Source organism: Hypanus sabinus, chromosome 6 (genome assembly GCF_030144855.1).
Source record: "Hypanus sabinus isolate sHypSab1 chromosome 6, sHypSab1.hap1, whole genome shotgun sequence".
Taxonomy (NCBI): domain Eukaryota; kingdom Metazoa; phylum Chordata; class Chondrichthyes; order Myliobatiformes; family Dasyatidae; genus Hypanus; species Hypanus sabinus.
In genome coordinates this window covers 18492338-18507420 of record NC_082711.1, presented here as the reverse complement: position 1 = coordinate 18507420, position 15083 = coordinate 18492338, and positions in this window count along the sequence as shown.

Genomic DNA, 15083 nt, shown 5'->3' with positions numbered 1-15083 from the left:
GAATTTAAGATGGTTGTGGGAACTGGGTCTCTGTGAGTTTAAGATCAGTGTGGGAACCGGGTCTCTGTGAGTTTAAGATCAGTGTGGGAACTGGGTCTCTGTGAGTTTAAGATCAGTGTGGGAACCGGGTCTCTGTGAGTTTAAGATGAGTGTGGGAACTGGGTCTCTGTTTTTTTAAGATCAGTGTGGGAACCTGGTTTCTGTGTGTTTAAGATCAGTGTGGGAACCTGCTCTCTATGAGTTTAAGATCAGCGTTTGAACCGGGTATCTGTGAGTTTAAGATCAGTGTGGGAACTGGGTCTCTGTGAGTTTAAGATGGGTGTGGGAACTGATTCTCTGTGAGTTTAAGATCAGTGTGGGACCTTGGTCTCTGTGAGTTTAAGATCAGTGTGGGACCTGGGTTTCTGCGAGTTTAAGATGGGTGTGGGAACCGGGTCTCTGCACGTTTAAGATTGGTGTGGGAACCGGGTCTCTGCAAGTTTAAGATCAGTGTGGGAACCAGCTCTCTATGAGTTTAAGATCAGTGTGGGAACCGGGTATCTGTGAGTTTAGGATCAGTGTGGGAACTGGGTCTCTGTGAGTTTAAGATGGGTGTGGGAACTGATTCTCTGTGAGTTTAAGATCAGTGTGGGACCTTGGTCTCTGTGATTTTAAGATCAGTGTGGGACCTGGGTTTCTGCGAGTTTAAGATCAGTGTGGGAACCGGGTCTCTATACGTTTAAGATCAGTGTTGGAACCGGGTTTCTGTAAGTTTAAGATCAGTGTGGGAACCACGGTTCTGTGAGTTTAAGATCAGTGTGGGATCCAAGTCTCTGTGAGTTTCAGATGGGTGTGGGAACCGGGTCTCTGTGAGTTTAAGATTGGTGTGGGAACCGGGTCTCTGTGAATTTAAGATCAGTGTTGGAACCGGGTTTCTGTAAGTTTAAGATCAGTGTGGGAACCGCGTCTCTGTGAGTTTAAGATCAGTGTGGGAACTGGGTCTCTGTGAGTTTAAGATGGGTGTGGGAAATGGGTCTCTGTGAGTTTAAATTCAGTGTGGGATCTTGGTCTCTGTGAGTTTAAGATCAGTGTGGGATCTGGGTTTCTGCGAGTTTAAGATGGGTGTGGGAACCGGGTCTCTGCACGTTTAAGATTGGTGTGGGAACCGGGTCTCTGAAAGTTTAAGATCAGTGTAGGAACCGGGTCTCTGTGAGTTTAAGATCAGTGTGGGAACTGGGTCTCTGTGATTTTAATATCAGTGTGGGAACCGGGTCTCTGTGTGTTTAAGATCAGTGTGGGAACTGGGTCTCTGTGATTTTAAGATCAGTGTGGGAACTGGGTCTCTGTGATTTTAAGATCAGTGTGGGAACCGGGTCTCTGTGTGTTTAAGATCAGTGTGGGAACCGGGATCTGTGAGTTTAAGATCAATATGGGAACCAGGTCTCTGTGAATTTAAGATGAGTGTGGGAACTGGGTCTCTGTGAGTTTAAGATGAGTGTGGGATCCGGGTCTCTGTGAGTTTAAGATCAGTGTGGGGGCGGGAATCGAGTCTCTGTGAGTTTAAGATCAGTGTGGGATCTGGGTTTCCGTGAGTCTAAGATCAATATGGGAACCGGGTCTCTGTGAATTTAAGATGGTTGTGGGAACTGGGTCTCTGTGAGTTTAAGATCAGTGTGGGAACCGGGTCTCTGTGAGTTTAAGATTGGTGTGGGAACCGGGTCTCTGTGAATTTAAGATCAGGGTGGGAACCAGGTTTCTGTGAGTTTAAGATCATGGTGGGAACCGGGTCTCTGTGAGTTTAAGATCAGTGTGGGAACCAGGTCTCTGTGAGTTTAAGATGAGTGTGGGAACTGGGTCTCTGTTTTTTTAAGATCAGTGTGGGAACCTGGTTTCTGTGAGTTTAAGATCAGTGTGGGAACCTGCTCTCTATGAGTTTAAGATCAGTGTGGGAACAGGGTTTCTGTGAGTTTAAGATCAGTGTGGGAACCTGCTCTCTATGAGTTTAAGATCAGTGTGGGAACCGGGTCTCTGCAAGTTTAAGATCAGTGTGGGAACCGGGTCTCTGTGAGTTTAAGATCAGTGTGGGAACTGGGTCTCTGTGAGTTTAAGATCAGTGTGGGAACCGGGTCTCTGTGTGTTTAAGATCAGTGTGGGAACTGGGTCTCTGTGATTTTAAGATCAGTGTGGGAACCGGGATCTGTGAGTTTAAGATCAATATGGGAACCGGGTCTCTGTGAATTTAAGATGGTTGTGGGAACTGGGTCTCTGTGAGTTTAAGATCAGTGTGGGAACCGGGTCTCTGTGAGTTTAAGATCAGTGTGGGAACTGGGTCTCTGTGAGTTTAAGATCAGTGTGGGAACCGGGTCTCTGTGAGTTTAAGATGAGTGTGGGAACTGGGTCTCTGTTTTTTTAAGATCAGTGTGGGAACCTGGTTTCTGTGTGTTTAAGATCAGTGTGGGAACCTGCTCTCTATGAGTTTAAGATCAGCGTTTGAACCGGGTATCTGTGAGTTTAAGATCAGTGTGGGAACTGGGTCTCTGTGAGTTTAAGATGGGTGTGGGAACTGATTCTCTGTGAGTTTAAGATCAGTGTGGGACCTTGGTCTCTGTGAGTTTAAGATCAGTGTGGGACCTGGGTTTCTGCGAGTTTAAGATGGGTGTGGGAACCGGGTCTCTGCACGTTTAAGATTGGTGTGGGAACCGGGTCTCTGCAAGTTTAAGATCAGTGTGGGAACCAGCTCTCTATGAGTTTAAGATCAGTGTGGGAACCGGGTATCTGTGAGTTTAGGATCAGTGTGGGAACTGGGTCTCTGTGAGTTTAAGATGGGTGTGGGAACTGATTCTCTGTGAGTTTAAGATCAGTGTGGGACCTTGGTCTCTGTGATTTTAAGATCAGTGTGGGACCTGGGTTTCTGCGAGTTTAAGATCAGTGTGGGAACCGGGTCTCTATACGTTTAAGATCAGTGTTGGAACCGGGTTTCTGTAAGTTTAAGATCAGTGTGGGAACCACGGTTCTGTGAGTTTAAGATCAGTGTGGGATCCAAGTCTCTGTGAGTTTCAGATGGGTGTGGGAACCGGGTCTCTGTGAGTTTAAGATTGGTGTGGGAACCGGGTCTCTGTGAATTTAAGATCAGTGTTGGAACCGGGTTTCTGTAAGTTTAAGATCAGTGTGGGAACCGCGTCTCTGTGAGTTTAAGATCAGTGTGGGAACTGGGTCTCTGTGAGTTTAAGATGGGTGTGGGAAATGGGTCTCTGTGAGTTTAAATTCAGTGTGGGATCTTGGTCTCTGTGAGTTTAAGATCAGTGTGGGATCTGGGTTTCTGCGAGTTTAAGATGGGTGTGGGAACCGGGTCTCTGCACGTTTAAGATTGGTGTGGGAACCGGGTCTCTGAAAGTTTAAGATCAGTGTAGGAACCGGGTCTCTGTGAGTTTAAGATCAGTGTGGGAACTGGGTCTCTGTGATTTTAATATCAGTGTGGGAACCGGGTCTCTGTGTGTTTAAGATCAGTGTGGGAACTGGGTCTCTGTGATTTTAAGATCAGTGTGGGAACTGGGTCTCTGTGATTTTAAGATCAGTGTGGGAACCGGGTCTCTGTGTGTTTAAGATCAGTGTGGGAACCGGGATCTGTGAGTTTAAGATCAATATGGGAACCAGGTCTCTGTGAATTTAAGATGAGTGTGGGAACTGGGTCTCTGTGAGTTTAAGATGAGTGTGGGATCCGGGTCTCTGTGAGTTTAAGATCAGTGTGGGGGCGGGAATCGAGTCTCTGTGAGTTTAAGATCAGTGTGGGATCTGGGTTTCCGTGAGTCTAAGATCAATATGGGAACCGGGTCTCTGTGAATTTAAGATGGTTGTGGGAACTGGGTCTCTGTGAGTTTAAGATCAGTGTGGGAACCAGGTCTCTGTGAGTTTAAGATTGGTGTGGGAACCGGGTCTCTGTGAATTTAAGATCAGGGTGGGAACCAGGTTTCTGTGAGTTTAAGATCATGGTGGGAACCGGGTCTCTGTGAGTTTAAGATCAGTGTGGGAACCAGGTCTCTGTGAGTTTAAGATGAGTGTGGGAACTGGGTCTCTGTTTTTTTAAGATCAGTGTGGGAACCTGGTTTCTGTGAGTTTAAGATCAGTGTGGGAACCTGCTCTCTATGAGTTTAAGATCAGTGTGGGAACAGGGTTTCTGTGAGTTTAAGATCAGTGTGGGAACCTGCTCTCTATGAGTTTAAGATCAGTGTGGGAACCGGGTCTCTGCAAGTTTAAGATCAGTGTGGGAACCGGGTCTCTGTGAGTTTAAGATCAGTGTGGGAACTGGGTCTCTGTGAGTTTAAGATCAGTGTGGGAACCGGGTCTCTGTGTGTTTAAGATCAGTGTGGGAACTGGGTCTCTGTGATTTTAAGATCAGTGTGGGAACCGGGATCTGTGAGTTTAAGATCAATATGGGAACCGGGTCTCTGTGAATTTAAGATGGTTGTGGGAACTGGGTCTCTGTGAGTTTAAGATCAGTGTGGGAACCAGGTTTCTGTGAGTTTAAGATCATGGTGGGAACCGGGTCTCTGTGAGTTTAAGATCAGTGTGGGAACCAGGTCTCTGTGAGTTTAAGATGAGTGTGGGAACTGGGTCTCTGTTTTTTTAAGATCAGTGTGGGAACCTGGTTTCTGTGAGTTTAAGATCAGTGTGGGAACCTGCTCTCTATGAGTTTAAGATCAGTGTTTGAACCGGGTATCTGTGAGTTTAAGATCAGTGTGGGAACTGGGTCTCTGTGAGTTTAAGATGGGTGTGGGAACTGATTCTCTGTGAGTTTAAGATCAGTGTGGGACCTTGGTCTCTGTGAGTTTAAGATCAGTGTGGGACCTGGGTTTCTGCGAGTTTAAGATGGGTGTGGGAACCGGGTCTCTGCACGTTTAAGATTGGTGTGGGAACCGGGTCTCTGCAAGTTTAAGATCAGTGTGGGAACCAGCTCTCTATGAGTTTAAGATCAGTGTGGGAACCGGGTATCTGTGAGTTTAGGATCAGTGTGGGAACTGGGTCTCTGTGAGTTTAAGATGGGTGTGGGAACTGATTCTCTGTGAGTTTAAGATCAGTGTGGGACCTTGGTCTCTGTGAGTTTAAGATCAGTGTGGGACCTGGGTTTCTGCGAGTTTAAGATGGGTGTGGGAACCGGGTCTCTGCACGTTTAAGATTGGTGTGGGAACCGGGTCTCTGCAAGTTTAAGATCAGTGTGGGAACCGGGTGTCTGTGAGTTTAAGATCAGTGTGGGAACTGGGTCTCTGTGATTTTAAGATCATTGTGGGAACCGGGTCTCTGTGTGTTTAAGATCAGTGTGGGACCTGGGTTTCTGCGAGTTTAAGATGGGTGTGGGAACCGGGTCTCTGCACGTTTAAGATTGGTGTGGGAACCGGGTCTCTATAAGTTTAAGATCAGTGTGGGAACCGGGTCTCTGTGAGTTTAAGATCAGTGTGGGAACTGGGTCTCTGTGATTTTAAGATCAGTGTGGGGACTGGGTCTCTGTGATTTTAAGATCAGTGTGGGAACCGGTTCTCTGCGAGTTTAAGATCAGTGTGGGAACCGGGTCTGTATATGTTTAAGATCAGTGTTGGAACCGGGTTTCTGTAAGTTTAAGATCAGTGTGGGAACCACGTTTCTGTGAGTTTAAGATCAGTGTGGGATCCAAGTCTCTGTGAATTTAAGATGGTTGTGGGAAATGGGTCTCTGTGAGTTTAAGATCAGTGTGGGAACCAGGTTTCTGTGAGTTTAAGATCATGGTGGGAACCGGGTCTCTGTGAGTTTAAGATCAGTGTGGGAACCAGGTCTCTGTGAGTTTAAGATGAGTGTGGGAACTGGGTCTCTGTTTTTTTAAGATCAGTGTGGGAACCTGGTTTCTGTGAGTTTAAGATCAGTGTGGGAACCTGCTCTCTATGAGTTTAAGATCAGTGTTTGAACCGGGTATCTGTGAGTTTAAGATCAGTGTGGGAACTGGGTCTCTGTGAGTTTAAGATGGGTGTGGGAACTGATTCTCTGTGAGTTTAAGATCAGTGTGGGACCTTGGTCTCTGTGAGTTTAAGATCAGTGTGGGACCTGGGTTTCTGCGAGTTTAAGATGGGTGTGGGAACCGGGTCTCTGCACGTTTAAGATTGGTGTGGGAACCGGGTCTCTGCAAGTTTAAGATCAGTGTGGGAACCAGCTCTCTATGAGTTTAAGATCAGTGTGGGAACCGGGTATCTGTGAGTTTAGGATCAGTGTGGGAACTGGGTCTCTGTGAGTTTAAGATGGGTGTGGGAACTGATTCTCTGTGAGTTTAAGATCAGTGTGGGACCTTGGTCTCTGTGAGTTTAAGATCAGTGTGGGACCTGGGTTTCTGCGAGTTTAAGATGGGTGTGTGAACCGGGTCTCTGCACGTTTAAGATTGGTGTGGGAACCGGGTCTCTGCAAGTTTAAGATCAGTGTGGGAACCGGGTGTCTGTGAGTTTAAGATCAGTGTGGGAACTGGGTCTCTGTGATTTTAAGATCATTGTGGGAACCGGGTCTCTGTGTGTTTAAGATCAGTGTGGGACCTGGGTTTCTGCGAGTTTAAGATGGGTGTGGGAAGCGGGTCTCTGCACGTTTAGGATTGGTGTGGGAACCGGGTCTCTGTGAGTTTAAGATCAGTGTGGGAACTGGGTCTCTGTGATTTTAAGATCAGTGTGGGAACTGGGTCTCTGTGATTTTAAGATCAGTGTGGGAACCGGTTCTCTGCGAGTTTAAGATCAGTGTGGGAACCGGGTCTGTATATGTTTAAGATCAGTGTTGGAACCGGGTTTCTGTAAGTTTAAGATCAGTGTGGGAACCACGTTTCTGTGAGTTTAAGATCAGTGTGGGATCCAAGTCTCTGTGAGTTTCAGATTGGTGTGGGAACCGGGTCTCTGTGAGTTTAAGATTGGTGTGGGAACCGGGTCTCTGTGAATTTAGGATCAGTGTTGGAACCGGGTTTCTGTAAGTTTAAGATCAGTGTGGGAACCGGGTCTCTGTGAGTTTAAGATCAGTGTGGGAACTGGGTCTCTGTGAGTTTAAGATGGGTGTGGGAACTGGGTCTCTGTGAGTTTAAGATCAGTGTGGGATCTTGGTCTCTGTGAGTTTAAGATCAGTGTGGGACCTGGGTTTCTGCGAGTTTAAGATGGGTGTGGGAACCGGGTCTCTGCACGTTTAAGATTGGTGTGGGAACCGGGTCTCTGCACGTTTAAGATCAGTGTGGGAACCAGGTTTCTGTGAGTTTAAGATCAGTATGGGAACCGGGTCTCTGTGTGTTTAAGATCAGTGTGGGAACTGGGTCTCTGTGATTTTAAGATCAGTGTGGGAACCGGGTCTCTGCAAGTTTAAGATCAGTGTGGGAACCTGGTTTCTGTGAGTTTAAGATCAGTGTGGGAACCTGCTCTCTATGAGTTTAAGATCAGTGTGGGAACCGGGTATCTGTGAGTTTAGGATCAGTGTGGGAACTGGGTCTCTGTGAGTTTAAGATGGGTGTGGGAACTGATTCTCTGTGAGTTTAAGATCAGTGTGGGACCTTGGTCTCTGTGAGTTTAAGATCAGTGTGGGACCTGGGTTTCTGCAAGTTTAAGATGGGTGTGGGAACCGGGTCTCTGCACGTTTAAGATTGGTGTGGGAACCGGGTCTCTGCAAGTTTAAGATCAGTGTGGGAACCGGGTCTCTGTGAGTTTAAGATCAGTGTGGGAACTGGGTCTCTGTGATTTTAAGATCAGTGTGGGAACCGGGATCTGTGAGTTTAAGATCAATATGGGAACCAGGTCTCTGTGAGTTTAAGATGAGTATGGGTTCCGGGTCTCTGTGAGTTTAAGATCAGTGTGGGAACTGGGTCTCTGTGATTTTAAGATCAGTGTGGGAACTGGGTATCTGTGTGTTTAAGATCAGTGTGGGAACTGGGTCTCTGTGATTTTAAGATCAGTGTGGGAACTGGGTCTCTGTGATTTTAAGATCAGTGTGGGAACCGGGTCTCTGTGTGTTTAAGATCAGTGTGGGAACCGGGATCTGTGAGTTTAAGATCAATATGGGAACCAGGTCTCTGTGAATTTAAGATGAGTGTGGGAACCGGGTCTCTGTGAGTTTAAGATGAGTGTGGGATCCGGGTCTCTGTGAGTTTAAGTTCAGTGTGGGGGCGGGAATCGAGTCTCTGTGAGTTTAAGATCAGTGTGGGATCTGGGTTTCCGTGAGTCTAAGATCAATATGGGAACCGGGTCTCTGTGAATTTAAGATGGTTGTGGGAACTGGGTCTCTGTGAGTTTCAGATCAGTGTGGGAACCGGGTCTCTGTGAGTTTAAGATTGGTGTGGGGACCGGGTCTCTGTGAATTTAAGATCAGGGTGGGAACCAGGTTTCTGTGAGTTTAAGATCATGGTGGGAACCGGGTCTCAGTGAGTTTAAGATCAGTGTGGGAACCAGGTCTCTGTGAGTTTAAGATGAGTGTGGGAACTGGGTCTCTGTTTTTTTAAGATCAGTGTGGGAACCTGGTTTCTGTGAGTTTAAGATCAGTGTGGGAACCTGCTCTCTATGAGTTTAAGATCAGTGTGGGAACAGGGTTTCTGTGAGTTTAAGATCAGTGTGGGAACCTGCTCTCTATGAGTTTAAGATCAGTGTGGGAACCGGGTCTCTGCAAGTTTAAGATCAGTGTGGGAACCAGCTCTCTATGAGTTTAAGATCAGTGTGGGAACCGGGTATCTGTGAGTTTAGGATCAGTGTGGGAAATGGGTCTCTGTGAGTTTAAGATGGGTGTGGGAACTGATTCTCTGTGAGTTTAAGATCAGTGTGGGACCTTGGTTTCTGTGAGTTTAAGATCAGTGTGGGACCTGGGTTTCTGCGAGTTTAAGATGGGTGTGGGAACCGGGTCTCTGCACGTTTAAGATTGGTGTGGGAACCGGGTCTCTGCAAGTTTAAGATCAGTGTGGGAACCGGGTGTCTGTGAGTTTAAGATCAGTGTGGGAACTGGGTCTCTGTGATTTTAAGATCATTGTGGGAACCGGGTCTCTGTGTGTTTAAGATCAGTGTGGGACCTGGGTTTCTGCGAGTTTAAGATGGGTGTGGGAACCGGGTCTCTGCACGTTTAAGATTGGTGTGGGAACCGTGTCTCTGTAAGTTTAAGATCAGTGTGGGAACCGGGTCTCTGTGAGTTTAAGATCAGTGTGGGAACCGGGTCTGTATATGTTTAAGATCAGTGTTGGAACCGGGTTTCTGTAAGTTTAAGATCAGTGTGGGAACCACGTTTCTGTGAGTTTAAGATCAGTGTGGGATCCAAGTCTCTGTGAGTTTAAGATTAGTGTGGGAACCGGTTCTCTGTGAATTTAAGATGGTTGTGGGAACTGGGTCTCTGTGAGTTTAAGATCAGTGTGGGAACCAGGTTTCTGTGAGTTTAAGATCATGGTGGGAACCGGGTCTCTGTGAGTTTAAGATCAGTGTGGGAACCAGGTCTCTGTGAGTTTAAGATGAGTGTGGGAACTGGGTCTCTGTTTTTTTAAGATCAGTGTGGGAACCTGGTTTCTGTGAGTTTAAGATCAGTGTGGGAACCTGCTCTCTATGAGTTTAAGATCAGTGTTTGAACCGGGTATCTGTGAGTTTAAGATCAGTGTGGGAACTGGGTCTCTGTGAGTTTATGATGGGTGTGGGAACTGATTATCTGTGAGTTTAAGATCAGTGTGGGACCTTGGTCTCTGTGAGTTTAAGATCAGTGTGGGACCTGGGTTTCTGCGAGTTTAAGATGGGTGTGGGAACCGGGTCTCTGCACGTTTAAGATCAGTGTGGGAACCAGCTCTCTATGAGTTTAAGATCAGTGTGGGAACCGGGTATCTGTGAGTTTAGGATCAGTGTGGGAACTGGGTCTCTGTGAGTTTAAGATGGGTGTGGGAACTGATTCTCTGTGAGTTTAAGATCAGTGTGGGACCTTGGTCTCTGTGAGTTTAAGATCAGTGTGGGACCTGGGTTTCTGCGAGTTTAAGATGGGTGTGGGAACCGGGTCTCTGCACGTTTAAGATTGGTGTGGGAACCGGGTCTCTGCAAGTTTAAGATCAGTGTGGGAACCGGGTGTCTGTGAGTTTAAGATCAGTGTGGGAACTGGGTCTCTGTGATTTTAAGATCATTGTGGGAACCGGGTCTCTGTGTGTTTAAGATCAGTGTGGGACCTGGGTTTCCGCGAGTTTAAGATGGGTGTGGGAACCGGGTCTCTGCACGTTTAAGATTGGTGTGGGAACCGGGTCTCTGTAAGTTTAAGATCAGTGTGGGAACCGGGTCTCTGTGAGTTTAAGATCAGTGTGGGAACTGGGTCTCTGTGATTTTAAGATCAGTGTGGGAACTGGGTCTCTGTGATTTTAAGATCAGTGTGGGAACCGGTTCTCTGCGAGTTTAAGATCAGTGTGGGAACCGGGTCTCTATATGTTTAAGATCAGTGTTGGAACCGGGTTTCTGTAAGTTTAAGATCAGTGTGGGAACCACGTTTCTGTGAGTTTAAGATCAGTGTGGGATCCAAGTCTCTGTGAGTTTCAGATTGGTGTGGGAACCGGGTCTCTGTGAGTTTAAGATTGGTGTGGGAACCGGGTCTCTGTGAATTTAAGATCAGTGTTGGAACCGGGTTTCTGTAAGTTTAAGATCAGTGTGGGAACCGCGTCTCTGTGAGTTTAAGATCAGTGTGGGAACTGGGTCTCTGTGAGTTTAAGATGGGTGTGGGAACTGGGTCTCTGTGAGTTTAAGATCAGTGTGGGATCTTGGTCTCTGTGAGTTTAAGATCAGTGTGGGACCTGGGTTTCTGCGAGTTTAAGATGGGTGTGGGAACCGGGTCTCTGCACGTTTAAGATTGGTGTGGGAACCGGGTCTCTGCAAGTTTAAGATCAGTGTGGGAACCGGGTCTCTGTGAGTTTAAGATCAGTGTGGGAACTGGGTCTCTGTGATTTTAAGATCAGTGTGGGAACCGGGTCTCTGTGTGTTTAAGATCAGTGTGGGAACTGGGTCTCTGTGATTTTAAGATCAGTGTGGGAACCGGGATCTGTGAGTCTAAGATCAATATGGGATCCGGGTCTCTGTGAATTTAAGATGGTTGTGGGAACTGGGTCTCTGTGAGTTTAAGATCAGTGTGGGAACCGGGTCTCTGTGAGTTTAAGATTGGTGTGGGAACCGGGTCTCTGTGAATTTAAGATCAGTGTGGGAACCAGGTTTCTGTGAGTTTAAGATCATGGTGGGAACCGGGTCTCTGTGAGTTTAAGATCAGTGTGGGAACCAGGTCTCTGTGAGTTTAAGATGAGTGTGGGAACTGGGTATCTGTTTTTTTAAGATCAGTGTGGGAACCTGGTTTCTGTGAGTTTAAGATCAGTGTGGGAACCTGCTCTCTATGAGTTTAAGATCAGTGTGGGAACCGGGTATCTGTGAGTTTAGGATCAGTGTGGGAACTGGGTCTCTGTGAGTTTAAGATGGGTGTGGGAACTGATTCTCTGTGAGTTTAAGATCAGTGTGGGACCTTGGTCTCTGTGAGTTTAAGATCAGTGTGGGACCTGGGTTTCTGCAAGTTTAAGATGGGTGTGGGAACCGGGTCTCTGCACGTTTAAGATTGGTGTGGGAACCGGGTCTCTGCAAGTTTAAGATCAGTGTGGGAACCGGGTCTCTGTGAGTTTAAGATCAGTGTGGGAACTGGGTCTCTGTGATTTTAAGATCAGTGTGGGAACCGGGATCTGTGAGTTTAAGATCAATATGGGAACCAGGTCTCTGTGAGTTTAAGATGAGTATGGGTTCCGGGCCTCTGTGAGTTTAAGATCAGTGTGGCAACCGGGTCTCTGTGAGTTTAAGATCAGTGTGGGGGCGGGAATCGAGTCTCTGTCAGTTTCAGATCAGTGTGGGAACCGGGTCTCTGCAAGTTTAAGATTGGTGTGGGAACCGGGTCTCTGCAAGTTTCAGGTTGGTGATGGAACCGGGTCTCTGTGAGTTTAAGATCAGTGTGGGAACCGGGTCTCTGTGAGTTTAAGATCAGTATGGGATTTGGGTTTTTGTGAGTCTAAGATCAATATGGGAACCGGGTCTCTGTGAGTTTAAGATGGTTGTGGGAACTGGGTCTCTGTGAGTTTAAGATGGGTGTGGGAACCGTGTCTCTGCGAGTTTAAGATCAGTGTGGGAACCGGTTCTCCGCGAGTTTAAGATCAGTGTGGGAACCGGGTCTCTATATGTTTAAGATCAGTGTTGGAACCGGATTTCTGTAAGTTTAAGATCAGTGTGGGAACCACGTTTCTGTGAGTTTAAGATCAGTGTGGGATCCAAGTCTCTGTGAGTTTCAGATGGGTGTGGGAACCGGGTCTCTGTGAGTTTAAGATTGGTGTGGGAACCGGGTCTCTGTGAATTTAAGATCAGTGTTGGAACCGGGTTTCTGTAAGTTTAAGATCAGTGTGGGAACCGGGTCTCTGTGAGTTTAATATCAGTGTGGGATCTTGGTCTCTGTGAGTTTAAGATCAGTGTGGGACCTGGGTTTCTGCGAGTTTAAGATGGGTGTGGGAACCGGGTCTCTGCACGTTTAAGATTGGTGTGGGAACCGGGTCTCTGCAAGTTTAAGATCAGTGTGGGAACCGGGTCTCTGTGAGTTTAAGATCAGTGTGGGAACTGGGTCTCTGTGATTTTAAGATCAGTGGGGGAACCGGGTCTCTGTGAGTTTAAGATCAGTGTGGGAACTGGGTCTCTGTGATTTTAAGATCAGTGTGGGAACCGGGATCTGTGAGTTTAAGATCAATATGGGAACCAGGTCTCTGTGAATTTAAGATGCGTGTGGGAACCGGGTCTCTGTGAGTTTAAGATGAGTGTGGGATCCGGGTCTCTGTGAGTTTAAGATCAGTGTGGGGGCGGGAATCGAGTCTCTGTGAGTTTAAGATCAGTGTGGGATCTGGGTTTCTGTGAGTCTAAGATCAATATGGGAACCGGGTCTCTGTGAATTTAAGATGGTTGTGGGAACTGGGTCTCTGTGAGTTTAAGATCAGTGTGGGAACCCGGTTTCTGCAAGTTTAAGATGTGTGTGGGAACCGGGTCTCTGTGAGTTTAAGATGGGTGTGGGAACCGGGTCTATGCAAGTTTAAGATGGGTGTGGCAACCGGGTCTCTGTGAGTTTAAGATGGGTGTGGGAACCGGGTCTCTGTGAGTTTAAGATCAGTGTGGGACCTTGGTCTCTGCGAGTTTCAGATGGGTGTGGGAACCAGGTCTCTGTGAGTTGAAGATTGGTGTGGGAACCAGGTCTCTGTGAATTTAAGATCAGTGTTGGAACCGGGTTTCTGTAAGTTTAAGATCAGTGTGGGAACCAGGTCTCTGTGAGTTTAAGATGAGTGTGGGAACCTGCTCTCTATGAGTTTAAGATCAGTGTTGGAACCGGGTCTCTGTGAGTTTAAGATCAGTGTGGGAACCAGGTCTCTGTGAGTTTAAGATGAGTGTGGGAACTGGGTCTCTGTTTTTTTAAGATCAGTGTGGGAACCTGGTCTCTGTGAGTTTAAGATCAGTGTGGGACCTGGGTTTCTGCGAGTTTAAGATGGGTGTGGGAACCGGGTCTCTGCACGTTTAAGATTGGTGTGGGAACCGGGTCTCTGCAAGTTTAAGATCAGTGTGGGAACCGGGTCTCTGTGAGTTTAAGATCAGTGTGGGAACTGGGTCTCTGTGATTTTAAGATCAGTGTGGGAACCGGGTCTCTGTGTGTTTAAGATCAGTGTGGGAACTGGGTCTCTGTGATTTTAAGATCAGTGTGGGAACCGGGTCTCTGTGAGTTTAAGATTGGTGTGGGAACCGGGTCTCTGTGAATTTAAGATCAGTGTGGGAACCAGGTTTCTGTGAGTTTAAGATCATGGTGGGAACCGGGTCTCTGTGAGTTTAAGATCAGTGTGGGAACCAGGTCTCTGTGAGTTTAAGATGAGTGTGGGAACTGGGTATCTGTTTTTTTAAGATCAGTGTGGGAACCTGGTTTCTGTGAGTTTAAGATCAGTGTGGGAACCTGCTCTCTATGAGTTTAAGATCAGTGTGGGAACCGGGTATCTGTGAGTTTAGGATCAGTGTGGGAACTGGGTCTCTGTGAGTTTAAGATGGGTGTGGGAACTGATTCTCTGTGAGTTTAAGATCAGTGTGGGACCTTGGTCTCTGTGAGTTTAAGATCAGTGTGGGACCTGGGTTTCTGCAAGTTTAAGATGGGTGTGGGAACCGGGTCTCTGCACGTTTAAGATTGGTGTGGGAACCGGGTCTCTGCAAGTTTAAGATCAGTGTGGGAACCGGGTCTCTGTGAGTTTAAGATCAGTGTGGGAACTGGGTCTCTGTGATTTTAAGATCAGTGTGGGAACCGGGATCTGTGAGTTTAAGATCAATATGGGAACCAGGTCTCTGTGAGTTTAAGATGAGTATGGGTTCCGGGTCTCTGTGAGTTTAAGATCAGTGTGGCAACCGGGTCTCTGTGAGTTTAAGATCAGTGTGGGGGCGGGAATCGAGTCTCTGTCAGTTTCAGATCAGTGTGGGAACCGGGTCTCTGCAAGTTTAAGATTGGTGTGGGAACCGGGTCTCTGCAAGTTTCAGGTTGGTGATGGAACCGGGTCTCTGTGAGTTTAAGATCAGTGTGGGAACCGGGTCTCTGTGAGTTTAAGATCAGTATGGGATTTGGGTTTTTGTGAGTCTAAGATCAATATGGGAACCGGGTCTCTGTGAGTTTAAGATGGTTGTGGGAACTGGGTCTCTGTGAGTTTAAGATGGGTGTGGGAACCGTGTCTCTGCGAGTTTAAGATCAGTGTGGGAACCGGTTCTCCGCGAGTTTAAGATCAGTGTGGGAACCGGGTCTCTATATGTTTAAGATCAGTGTTGGAACCGGATTTCTGTAAGTTTAAGATCAGTGTGGGAACCACGTTTCTGTGAGTTTAAGATCAGTGTGGGATCCAAGTCTCTGTGAGTTTCAGATGGGTGTGGGAACCGGGTCTCTGTGAGTTTAAGATTGGTGTGGGAACCGGGTCTCTGTGAATTTAAGATCAGTGTTGGAACCGGGTTTCTGTAAGTTTAAGATCAGTGTGGGAACCGGGTCTCTGTGAGTTTAATATCAGTGTGGGATCTTGGTCTCTGTGAGTTTAAGATCAGTGTGGGACCTGGGTT